This window comes from Amblyomma mixtum, chromosome 4 (assembly GCF_055824585.1).
Source record: "Amblyomma mixtum isolate Tamu chromosome 4, ASM5582458v1, whole genome shotgun sequence".
In the NCBI taxonomy this organism is placed as follows: domain Eukaryota; kingdom Metazoa; phylum Arthropoda; class Arachnida; order Ixodida; family Ixodidae; genus Amblyomma; species Amblyomma mixtum.
The window spans coordinates 101,062,613-101,076,278 of NC_143015.1; the positions used below are offsets into that span (position 1 = coordinate 101,062,613).

At 49.5% G+C, this 13,666-nt stretch overlaps 1 pseudogene; it reads left to right on the plus strand.

Moving 5' to 3' along the window:
* The first annotated feature begins 999 nt into the window (after positions 1-999).
* LOC149347609 (uncharacterized) lies at positions 1,000-12,115 on the plus strand (annotated as a pseudogene).
* Positions 12,116-13,666: the final 1,551 nt, after the last annotated feature.

Below are 13,666 nucleotides of genomic sequence, written 5' to 3' on the forward strand. Positions count from 1 at the left end.
CCGATCGTGTTGTGGAGGCCCAGGCCTAGTAATCTGTCTGTGGGTGTGTTGAGGGGAAGATGAAGTGCTACCTTGAATGCCTTGCGAATCAAAGCATCCAAAGCGTTTATGTCATGTTTGGATAGTTGTAAATATGCGTTGCGTTCAGAGGTGTTTCCAACGGGCGAGGCGTCGGGCCGTAACGGGCGACGGCGTTCCGTGGACTCCCTGGTAGCGCTGCAACACGCTGTCGCGTTCCACTCCTAAAGGCGAAGCTTAATCGTCCTTCAATGTTATTTTTTAGTTTACAACACCTCCGTAAGCAAAAAGATGGGGCTTGAAACGGGCTACTAAAAACGCATCGTGAACGCTTAATCACCTCAGTACAAATTTATGTCCAACTTCAGATGAGCACGGAAATCACTAAGCTGTTGAACCAGGGTGTGTGTTGCACATTACAGTTATTTAAGGTAATACGCGGGTATCTCATGTCGCACAGGGTGTCCCCTGTTCAAGCTGTCGCCACCGCAGGCGATATTTTCCTTTCCAGGCTGCGAGGTACAGATAAAAAAAATCCCTGAAGACAAGTTTGTCGTGAATAAAGCACACACAGGCAACCATTCACAGGCCTCCTAATTCGTCCAACATTATGCACCGTGTTTTATTTTATACACAAAATAATCATACTGGATCAAAGGCCTAATTAAACCACATTAGGTTATTACGCAAATAACTGCATATGGGCTTCACACTTACGTGGCCAGAATCCCCACGTTAAAGGTGACGCTCTGTGGCTAATATCGCATATCTTCGAAGAATTTTCAGTGAAATAGATCGCCAGTTATATTACTCGGGGGCCATTCTTTTTGCAGGACAGCAAACAATGCTCGTTTACTCCAGGCACTGCTCCAGGGCAAAGCTGCCGAGCTAGAGGGCGCGGGTTCAAGCACGGCTGATGATTGGTTATAAGGAAGCGCCGAGACAGAGGCGTCCGGGCAGGCGTTCGTGCCGAAAACAAAGATGACCGATCTGTCCGAGTCCGAACAGGCGAGCAGTTCTAGGAATGAATGAATGAGCTGTTTGTTTTCAAAAGGGAGGCTCACGGGCGTTTATTGAGGAAATTAGTTTTTAAGGAAAGGAAAGCTAGGGACCTATTGATACATGAGGGGACGACTAGGGTGGTGGTGGTGGTGGAAGATATTTATTTAGGCTATTTACATGAAAGTGTGGGGACTGGCCTTAAAAGCCAGCCCCTAACAAATTCTAGGAGAGGTCCCTAGTCCGCGACCCCTGTGTCTTCCGCGGCAGGTCGGGCCATAGCGACGAGGGCTCTTTGGCTCTCTAACAGAGCAGCCGAGCAGGGCAGCCTCCCAGCTCTCTCGTGTTGGTGAGGGGAAAGGGGGGGGGGGTAAGAAGGGTTAGAGAGGCATGCCCCCACCACGTGGTACACATCCGAGAACGCGCTTCCACAATGCGGGCACTCCCGTTAAAAGCCGGATTAAAATGTTGCAGCGCTGCCGGCCACAGTACCGTGATGGTATACAAGCGAAGGAGCCAACGCTCGTCGCTTTTCGTTAGCCCTTTCGCAGGGGGATGAAAGCGGGTATGCGATGTTTGATAAAATTGAATAATTTGCTTGTAGGTGATAGCCGGATTAGGTTCTGATACCTCAGGCGTTGAGTGTCGAGGCGATGTTCGGTGGTTGACTGCGCAGGTTGAGGCGTCTGCAACCTCGTTTCGCTCTAGTCCAGCATGTGCTGGGGTCCGGATGATGACACGTGTGTTCGGGGTGTCGCGGTACCGCATGTATGTCACATTTTGGCGGCACGTTGAGGTATGGGTCCTTGTTGTGGATTTTGACACGCTTCCCGGGAGTCGGCAATGATTAGCCGGGAGTATGGTTCTGGAGCGGCGAGTGCTATGGCGACCTCGTCCGCGTGTGTAATGTTGGGCGCACGGAAAGTGAGTCCCTGAACGTACGTAATTTTGATGGATTACTGCGGCCGTATACAATCCCCCGTGGTGTGGGCCAGCAGCATCCGTGTAGAAGACTCCCTAGCGAGAGCCATAGCGGTCGTTAAGGGCCGTCAAGCACGCGGTTCGACAGCCATTTTGAGTCTCCTTCGTCATGTTCTGTGGCAGAGGCTGGAGCTGCACCGCGTGGCGCCAGTCGTCTGGAACCGTCGTCCTTTCCACTGCATGCGCTTTGTAGACAATGTGCAGGCGGTTTAAGGGGCTTTTGGCGGCTGAGGATTTGTTCAACCGCAGGTAGTGATTGTGGAAGTGCGCCTCGCGTAGCTCCTCAAAGGTGTTGGTCATCGATGAGCCGTTGATTGGACGTCGTGATGGGGACGTTGAGGGTGCGCTCTGCAATTTTGCGGTGGAACGCCTCTAGTGCGTTCTTGTCACATTTCTGCAAGTGGAGATAAAGTGCCGTATTAGTCACAGACGAACTGTGGCCACAAGACGTTTAGGTAGATCAGACGATAGGAGAATTTCCTAATTGGGTCCGGCAACACTGGTCGCCGGTGTCGTCCGCCATTAGCTTGGCGACGGCTCCCGCTGCTACGCTGCTTTGACAGCCTCCGCGTTCTCCCTTGCTTTACTGAGCCCATTTGGACAGTGTAACTCCCCTTCGCTAGCAATGTCGTGGACGAGAAGCCTCTCTATTATTCCGAAGAGCCTGACCACCGACAGAATACAAGCTTACAGCGCTTCAAGGAGCCTAGGCAAGCGAAACGATGACCGTAGCCACAAGTTTGTAGCCGAAAGCTACATTCAGTGCGATTCCATCGAAACGTCATCATTCACTACACGGTAATCTGCCACATTGTGCGACTGCGCTTTTATTGTTTTCCAGCGCTCTTTGCTGCATAAATGATCATTGTGTTCTTTAAACTGTCATACAAACTCTCATTCTTTATGGGGCTGTACTGGAGAGCAGGCATGGCTAGTTAAACCGAGTGCCTGCTATTTTTTCACTTCGTTCATGCTGTAAGGAATGTTAGTTACTTTATAACCGGATAATCGCAAAATGTTGGGTAGATTCGGTTCACAGATAACAAGAATGGGGAAGCGGTTTTCATAAACATAATTTCGAATATCTGAAATCCGGGACTGGAGCCCGCGGGCATTCCACTCAAAAATAAAAGCTTGCTTGACTTTCTTCCCCCACGCGCAACAGAACCAGCAAAGTCATCGTCTACATTCGACGTGAACTTACATATGTGCATCATTCGGTTCCCCCACACAATGACAACCAGTATGTTTGCCTCACAGTGAAGAGCCGTGACCTCACGTTTACGCTTTTGGCTGTGTACATGGCGCCGTCAAGCCGCTTTGACGAAAAAAGGTTGAGTGATTTGATGCAAGCCACCTCCGGTCCATGGGTGATTATAGGTGACTTCAATGCTCACCACACCATGTGGGGAGGCGTTGGGATGAACCTTAGTGGAAGGAAACTCGTCTCCTTCGCCTCTGACCACGGCCTCCAGTGCCTAAATGACGGAACCCCGACGTATATTCGAGGGGTGACCTATAGCAGCTGCCTAGATTTGACTTTCGTTTCGCGATGCCTAACCAACAACGTCCAATGGTTTTTGGATGTAGAAACCCATGGCAGTGACCACATCCTAACCTACCTGATTTTTACCGGCCATTGCACGTCCCGTTCTGCCACACGTATGCAGCGCATTGATTGGACAGTTTTTAAAGCGCGTATGGAGGATGCATGCATGGAAGGATTCTCGACAGGTCTTGAACAAAAAATTAAGGAGGTCATGGAGAGCGCAACGTGTTGCTACAACCCCGTCGCAAAGTACACCGACTTTGATATTGAATTACAACAACTGCGGGCACTACGGCGCAGGGCAGAGCGCAGCTACCGACGCAAAAAGTCGCGCTTAGACCTCAGAGATGCAAGACGCCTGAAGAAGAAAATCCAGCGCAGAATTCAAGCCCTGCAGACTCAACGTTAGAGAACATTTTGCGAGACACTTGACCCACGAAAGCCTTTGTCACGCGTTTGGAATGTGATCCGTGGTCTTCGTACGTCCCCTCAACAGCGCCACCCGTTTAAATCCCTCGCGCTCCACCAAAGACGCAGCGAGGTCGCGGTAGCCGAAGAAATTTGCGCAAGGATAACAGGCCAACCGAACCCATCCACAACGCTGCACTGCAGTGATGTTCCACCCTCGCGGGATTCACGAATGGATAACTTGTTCTCCATGGAGGAACTTGACGCTGCGCTGGCTTGTTGCAGAAGGTCGTCATCGCCGGGGCCCCGATGGTGTGACATACTCCGCGCTCGCCAACCTTGGCCAAGTGGCTCGACGGGTTCTTCTGGACACATACAACAAGTCATGGTGCGAGGGCATAGTTCCTAATGCATGGAAGACCAGTCGTCTCGTACCACTCCTTAAACCGGGAAAATCACCACTCGACATTTCAGCATACCGACCAATTGCACTCTCCAGCAGTGTCGGGAAAGTCATGGAAAGAATGCTGTTAACACGCGTGGAATGGTACCTGGAACGATACCAAATTTACCCTGCATTTATGTCTGGGTTTCGACGTGGCCGCTCTTTCATTGACAATGTGGTTGACCTTGTATCGTCCGTCCAGCACCAAAAAAACTTGAAAAGATTGACTGCGGCACTATTCTTGCGCATCAAGGGCGCCTACGACAACGTAACGCATCAGGCCATTTTGGACGCATTAGAAGCTGCTCAGATTGGAGGCCGCATGTTCAGCTGGATACGCAGCTATTTGTCAGGGAGGTCGTGTTTTGTCCAGACTGAAGACGGAGCAACCTTTTCGCATCTAAATTCGCGCGGATTCCCGCAGGGTGGAGTGCTGAGCCCAACTCTTTTCAACATAGCTCTCGTCGGCCTGGTTGACTCATTGCCACAATCAGTCCGGATCTCAATATACGCCGATGATATCTGTATTTGGGCATCAAGCGTGACCCGTCCCCAAGTTCGTGCGAGACTACAAAAGGCGGCAACGATACTGACGTTATACCTTCGTCAGCAGGGCCTAAATATTTCAACCGAGAAGTGTTCCCTCGTGGCGTTCACGCGAAAAAAAATGACAAGTTACCCCATATATATTAATGGCAACGCCATTCCCTATGAGAAAAACCATCGCTTCCTTGGCGTTGTTATCGATAGGAACCTCTCGTGGAGTCCCCATCTTTACGACATGCGAAAGAAACTGAAAGCGATTGTTCATATTCTCTCCTTCCTCGGGGGAAAGTCCTGGGGTGCATCTGTACGTTCGATGCTTCAACTGTACCGTTCGCTGTTCCTGGGATACATGCGGTATAGCTTTCCCATTTTAAACAATATCAGAAAGACAAACCTTCAGACACTTCAAAGTGTTCAAGCGCAAGCTCTACGAATCTGCCTTGGGCTACCTAAATGTGCCTCAACGGCAGCCACTATTCTTGTCGCTGGGGAGCATCCTGTTACTTCATACATTGCTGTTGAAACCATGAGAACACACATCCGGCACCTCACGCGAGTTCCGAGTCATCATCTTGCAGCTCTTCCCGTACTCAGACCACATACTGCATTTGCAAATGTAATTCAAGCTCACCGTGCCTATCTTCCTTCGCAGTTCGCCCACCCATCAAGATCATGCTCACCCGTATGGAGTCTCCATGAACCCCGGGTGCACCTATCTATTCCTGGAATTAATAAGAAATCTGATTTCTCATTGCCTGCTCTCAAGCAACTGACACTGCATCATTTGCATTTTAACCATAAACACCGCATACATGTCTACACAGATGGCTCAGTGACTTCAACAAGCTCTGCTGGGTCTGTGATGATACCGGCCAGGTCTATTTTAATGAAGGTGAGGACTACCTATCTCACCTCTTCAACTGGTGCAGAACTAGCTGCCCTACGGGCTGCAGTTCAGTTCATTAGTCAGGAATCTGCAGATGACTGGACAGTTTTCACCGACTCTAAAGCAGCCCTTCAAGGCCTGCAAACTGCACTACGCCGCGGGTCACACGAACAACTCGTTGCCGAAATCCGCAAGCTCTACCATGACGCCACATTGAAAGGACATAACATAATTTTCCAGTGGCTGCCGGGTCACTGCGGCATTCATGGCAATCACCAGGCTGACGAAGCTGCCCGTTCTGCCCACAATGATGGAATCCCCGTTAATATCCCCGTAACGAGAGCTGACGCAGCGTGTGGGCTTCGTTCTTTGAGGCTGGAGCTCACAGTTTCAGCGTGGAACTCTGGTGAGTTGTGCAACCGTCGCCTCAGGACTTTGGACCCTGGACTGCGCCTCCGTCTTCCGTGTAATGTAGCGCGTCGTGAAGCAACACTACTGTGTCGTCTATGGCTCGGTGTTGCCTTCACGAATAAGTATGCTTTCCGGATCGCGATGGCCGACAGCCCTTCTTGTGTGAACTGCGCCTGTGATGAGACAATCACCCATATCTTGTGTGAGTGCCCTGCCTTTGTCGCCGAAAGACATAAGCTGCGATGCGCTTTGGACCGCCTGGACCCTCGCCCTTTCACAGACGCCAAGATCCTCGGTCCGTGGCCACAACAGTCAACTGCCATCAAGGCTTACAAGGCACTCTTTCGCTTTTTGAGAGCGACTGCCTTAATTGACAGACTGTGATTATTTCCCGTTACTTCTCTCTTTCCTCTTTAATTCCCCTCATTCCCTTCCCCTGTGCAGGGTAGCCAACCGGAATCCTTTCTGGTTAACATCCCTGCCTTTCCCTCTCTCTCTCTCTCTTTAGTTACTTTGATCGTCTTTTTTTTTCTTTTGCAGTGGCTGCACGTTCGTGCGTGTGCACGCTCGATGCTTTACAAGCCAGAAGAAGACTGCATCGCCTTATCAAGTCAGTGCTGTGATAACGCAAGACGGCTTCATCGAAGGCTGCACATGTGAGTGCGCTGCGCGGGAGAACGGTGCGTGATACCACGCTCTCGCATTGCTGAAGTCTATTGTGCTACTAAAGGAGCAAGGATACGAAGAACTGCCGCCTGAGTTGTCTTGCACGGAACTGCCGCAGAAGTGGAGGCGACCGCGTGGAGACAAGATATCGTCGAGCGCAGTAGACGAAGTAGATTGGAGATCCGTACCGCCCGATGGTCTGGAGTGTGCCACGGCTTCTCGACTTTACGAAGCGCGCAAAAAACCCAGGCTTGCAGGGGATGTCAAAAAGGCTGCTCTGAAATTCGGACGAGACCTCTCAGCACTGGAACCAACCCCATTTTCAGAGCACTTGCAGGCAATGACAGTGAAAACAGCAAATTCTTCCTATGGAGAAACTTGCGAAGGGAGTATGTTATGGCGCCGGAAGCCATTAGTGCCTCACCATTTCTCAAGCCATGTTAGTCCAGACATCAAGTTGGGTTCCACAGTGAGAGGCGCCGACTCTGTTCCACCAGAACCAGCTATAATCCGTTCAACATCAGTGTATGTGGCTTCAGCTCAACACCTGCCACCACCACAGAAAGCCATAATTGAGGTAAATACACATGTCGCATTTGAATAATGTATGGTAAGAAGAATGTGGCTAGTATGTCCAAAAAATGTCCACAGCTGCAGCTTTGAGTTTTATTATCTTAAGTGCATATAACATACGTGCGTATAACGCAGGGTGGTGTATTAATATTTTAAAGTGCTGAATGTAGCTACTTATTCTGCGTAAACATATGTGCACATACACTTCAACCATCATGCACAGCAAATTGTTGTTGCTCTCAAATACAAACCTGCTAGTCGAAGCAGGGCTGCTGCGGGAGTCTACCTGGTTTTACCTAAGCAAGCATATTATTCTGTTTTTTTTTTGCAGTCACTAACTCTCACCATCACCGACGCTCTTCAACTGGAGAAAAGTACCCATGGGCAAAATAAGAGTGCTGCATGGAAGGCAGTCCGCCGCCAACGGCTGTCCGCATGCAACTTTGGTGCAGGTATGGAGCGGAAGAACTGGACAGTGAAGGGGCTCAAGACCTTGACTGCCGAGAGGGACCTGTCACGAGTGAGTGCAATCCAGTAAGCACCATTTTTACATGTAAAAATAGTCTTGTGCTCAGACTAATCCTTGCATGCACTGCTTTTAAAATGCATCAATCTTTTAGGATGACCTGTTGCTGTGTGTTACATTTTATGACGCCTTTTTCTGGTATGGACACAAGCCGGGACATTGACTCTGTAATAACGGTTTGGTTTATGGGGTTTAACATCCCAAAGTGACTCAGCCTATGAAGGGGCCTGTAGTAATGCATCACATAATCGCAGGAAGAGGGCAGTAAGGGCTTGTTGATGTGCCATGAAACCTTTAGCAGCGCTGTGAACAAACACTGGTAGCATAAAAGCATTCCAAAGTAACGAAAAGTTCAGTGCATGAAATAAAACTCTTTATGAATATTTAGTGCTCCCTGCTTTTGTACATTCTTATTCAAACTTGGACATGAAAAAAATATTTCTTCCATCCATGCACAGGTTATTTCGTCTAAGTGTTCATGCCGTCTTGTAACAAACTCGGTTCATTTTGACAGACACATTCGAAGGCACTTCGATACAACAGCTTCACTCTGGTGCAACAAAGTTTAATACAATTATAAGATAGCTAATATTGTTCGGGATGGGTTACTTAACGATCATATTTCTGCTTTCACTGGCAGCCTTTCTGTGTGAACTGGAGATATTGCTTTTCAGTGCAGTGTGCATGACTATTTTTGGTATCTTCATTTCAGGTACGGCATTTCAAATGAGCAGGAAGCCATACGCCGATATGTGACGACAATGCAAGCACTGCAGCACGATGTGCAGACTTTTTTTGGTGGATTTGCTGTAAGTCGAGCTTGCCCATGGCTGGGAGCCTCACCAGATAGGATAGTCTGGGACCCAGAAGAAGGCAGCCATGGAATTGTTGAGGTCAAATGTCCTTACTCAATGAAGGATATAGATTTCCCGAACCTAGAAGGGTCATGCCTTGTGAAGGACGTGACCGGAGTCATCAGGCTTCATCGCCAAGATTTTCATTGCTATCAAGTTCTTGGCCAAATGGCACTAACTGGCCTCACATGGGCAGACTTTGTTGTCTATTCACCACATTTCATTGTCATCGAAAGGATAACGTTCGATAAAACTGCTTGGCAGCTATGTAAAAACAAGCTAGACAAATTCTACTTTGACACACTTCTCCAATTTTTGGCAGAGCAATAAACTACAGGTCATCAAAGGCCGTGGAAAATGATAACACAACTGCTTCACTGTCTATTACGTTTCGACATGAAACATATACAAATGATATTAACGTCTTTTATTCATAGCCTTAGTCGCTTTGGGACGTTAAACCCCATAAACCAATCAACCTTTTATTCAGATAGTGAGGTCTTGGATGCAAGGGCAGATGTGCTGTGCCCGATGGAGTCCAGGCATTCTATACATTGAATAGAGCATGCAGCATAATAAAACATCGTACAGTAACATCCCTTATACATTTGCAAAGAAGGGAAGAAAATGCATACATCTACAGCGATGAAAATACTACCAAATAGTGTGCATGCATTATTCAATATCGTTGCACCCTATAAGCGGGCTCTGGAGATTGGTCAGAAATGCACAAACAGCCCACATTTCATTGATGACAGGCGCTATGGTCAGTGCAACCGGCCTGTCGAAAATGTGGAAGGCTTTGATGCGCTGAATACGCCTCTCAACATGAATCCTTAGTTTTGCTATTTCTTGTGTTCCGGTTACTTCTTCTGCTGTGAAAAAGTCTCTCCGTAAAAATGGAGGATTATTCAGTGCGACACCAATCTTACTAAGGAGGTCATCTGTATTAAATCCCATGTCAGCCGTGACTGTGTCTCCAGGCTGAAATTCGAGCTTCAGAAATCCACATTTCTGCACCTAGTCCTTGTCAGAAATCGACCGGCAAATAGTTTCGACAAGAAAGTGATCGTCCCATCTGGTGCTATAGCTCTGTTGCATCTATGATTACTCGAGTACTTGAGTACCCCTGTGTGGTAAACACAGCTGGCATTGACTCATTTACTTCTTCTCTAGACATCCAGAGCTTAAGCTGGCCTATCTGCAAGTACATGAAGCTAATGCAGGTCGCGCACAACCTAGATACTGTTGCCAGTGAAATCCTAAACGTGTAGGCGAGGTCTTTTTCGAGCAGACCAAGACGAAGCCCCACGAGCACTAAGAACAGCTGTTCCTTGGCAGGCAGCAATTGGGGCCTTCCCGCATTGTTAGTGCCCTCCTTATAGCTCCTTGACCAGGCCTTAACATTTTTGCAGTTCTCCCCTGGATCAAGGAAATCAAAAAAGCTTATGAAAGCCTCATAGCTTGGAAGGCCCGTGTAGAATGCTATGTATTCAGGGCTGTCTTTAAAACATTCAATGGAAAATTTTCGACTCAGTCGTTTTTCAAGCCGCAAATTTTTAGCTTCTACAAGCTCACCTTCACGTTGCACCCTGCAGAAAGAGGCTTTTGCTAAGCTCAGTTCCTCTGCCTGGCCCTTAAGCTTTGCCTCAAGGGTTTCAATATGTGCCATCAGAGCTTCAACTTTTTGCTTGAGGTCCGCCATTTCCCGCGAGCACACACAATCGCACGCAGGGTCGTCACCGATGCTGCTCGATGAGCTGGCCTCGGCAGGAATGCTCCCGTCGCCCATTTCCGCCGCCTCCGGTGGCTCGGTGACAACATCGGTGGGCGGCACAAGGTCGGATGTAGCGGCACTAGCACTTTTGGTGGCAGAGTTTATGCTGCATGAATGCCTGTTTCGAGGTTTTAAGGCGAAAGCCTTTAATGCCTCATACTGTCGTTAGCAGACGCGTCGGCAGGAGTGTCGACAGACGCGTCGGCAGATTCGTGCGCCTTTCGGCGTCACTGCTTAAAAGGCTCAAGGTTCCAGCACAAATAAAGGCGCATCTAGTGAATCCATGGGCTTCATAAATAAAATAAAAGGAGTAAAGCCAAGAAAATAAAAATAAAAAAATAAAAATAAAATAAACACCAATAAAAAATAAGGTGAAAATAAAAACAATAAAATTAAGAAAAGGAGCAAAAATAAATAAAAAACAATATGAAAAATAAAAAGTAAATAAAAACAAACAGTGGCCAGGAAACGCTTTCGCCTTGCAGCACTTCAGAGAGCCAAAGTGCCCCCTGAATTTTCTCTTTCAGTCGTCACAATATAATATCAACTTAAGCTTAGATGGTAATATTCTTCTCGGCGGAGGCTTCGGCGCAGAGAAGGCAAACACAGTCGGCACAGCATCTTGTCTGAGAAAACGCCGATTCCCCGCTACGTTTCGAAGATAGCAGTCTCCCACGAAATGCCTAGAACACATTTTGGTGAATTTTGTGACCTTGAAAAACTTCCCCTCGTCACGTTTAATGGCAATCAGCCACCTCTTCTTCCAATAAGCGTCCCGTGGGAAGGAATAGAAGGACACCTACAACAAAAGAAGTAGACGCAAGGTCACGCACGAACTAAGTGCACTAATGAGAAATGGTTGATAATGAGTGTACTTGCCTTCGAGCCGTTTTCGTCGAGCACTCCTCTTTGCTTGCACAGTGGCACACAGCAGTGAACGGGCATGAGGCGGGTAATTCTCAACACAGCGGTTGTGAAACGCGGGGAAAGCGGGCGATTCCGCACGGACGGCGTCGCGTCTGCGTGCGTGCACGGATGCTACCGGAGTGGCTCGCCAAGCTAATGGCGGCAGCTAAGGCTTCGCGTTTCACTCGATATATGGCGCAGAATCAGGAAACTCTCCTGTTTTGCACTGATCGGCAAACCTATATACGCACCCAAGACCAGGAACATGATCCGTACCCTCTAGGTACCAGAGGAACTCCACAGGGAGCAGTCCTCTCTCCACTCCTCTTTAATTTCGCCATGGTTCACCTTCCCGCACTGCTTGATGATGTCCAATGCATCAGGTATGCCCTGCATACCGAATACATCACGCTCTGGGCAACACATGGTTCATTGCGACAGATCGAGGACAACCAGCAACAAGCGGCGACTATCGTGGACGTGTACGCTCTCCGCTGTGGCCTGGAATGCTCCGAGACCAAATCAGACTTCGTGCACCTTAGGCCAAACCCGCAGTGCCTCCCTTGCTAGCGGCCCTATCCCTGAACACGATGAGGTAAGAGTGTAGGGACTCTTTATTCACCGCAACCTCAAGATCGATACAACCCTGCAGAATCTCCCCAAGACTGGAGATCAGATGGGCCGTATTGTCCGCCGGGTATCTAACAAACGATGGGGGGAGGGGGGGGGTGGTATGGAGGTTACGATGAAAACACTCCCTGAGGCTGGCGAATGCATTTCTAACCAGTCGGATGCGACTAGGGTGGCCGAGCCACGCTTTACACTTCTTTGTAGAGGCCACTAGGAAAGAGTGATTTATTGGCTTTGAATTAGTTTTTTGCACAACCTTGCGTATGTCGTCATTCTTCGTGGCACCGCCCACCTGATCAGACGTCTCCATCCTGGCGGCACTCGATACACAGGACGCTGTCGCAAGTACAAAGTGGGAGGCGGGGCCTTCTAACGAACTTCGCCAAGCTGAACGGCGTGAATAGGGAGCTCGAGCGTGCTCACCGCGGTGGTTCACTTGTCAAGGCGCTCGTCTACTGAGCCCGGGTACCCGGGTTCGAACCCGACTGCGGCAGCGGCGTTTCGATGGAGTCGAAACGCAAGAGGCACCCGTGTGCTGTACGATGTCAGTGCACGTTAAAGATCCCCAGGTGGTCGAAATTTTCCGGAGTAGTAGTAGTAGGAGTAGAACGTTTATTATGCACAGTAATAAATGTTCAAGGGTCTTGAGTGGTGGTTGGAGTACTTAGTTCAGAACCCCTGCGGCTGTCGCTGCCGCCGGGGCCTGACGATCCAGCTGGCGTCAATCTTGCAGGTCCCAGCTGGACAGAGAGCCTCCCACTGTTCCTTTGTACTAATGTTTTGAGGTGAGGTGACCTCCACCACGGCACATCTTTCTCTCTTTCTTCTTGCTCACCCACCCCGGCGTGGTTCAGGTGTCCACTGTGGGGACGCCTTCGTCCCCTGCGTTCACTTTCCCGCACTGCACCCCACTGTTGTTAGCTGCCCCCGAAAAGCACTCCCTTTAGTTTGGTTACTCTAGCTAACAGGGGAGGGCGCTCGCGTCGCAGCGACAGCAGCGCCACGGATGGCGTGTTTGGCCGCTCGCGCGCGGGGGAAGGCCAGGTCTCTTCTGCTCGGCATCGGGAAGCGTGTTGGACGTTCACGCGCAAAGCTCCGCTCTGTGCCGCGGGCGTCCTCGTGTGGAAACTTGTTCCCCTCAGCTCGTCCCGTCGGGCCTCGGATCTTCCCTTTGCCCGACCGTGGGCGAACGTTCGCTCGTAGCCGTGCTGGTGAGTCGGACATCCTAGATTCCTCAGTGTATTTTGTTGCTAGCTGGCGTTATTGTTGCTATAGCAATAAATGCCTTGTTTGTGTCAGCCAGTGTGTCGTTCCTTTGTTCCCGTAGAGCACGGCCCGCCGTGGTCGGCGTGCGCTCAGTAGCGTACGCGACCACGGGGTGGGGTCTGCGCGGTTTTGAACTGAGTCAGCCGCGCTTAAACGGGGAGAACGTGTTTATCCCCCCCATTTTTAACCCCACACCGCCTAGATATGTGAGACTGATACTGCCAT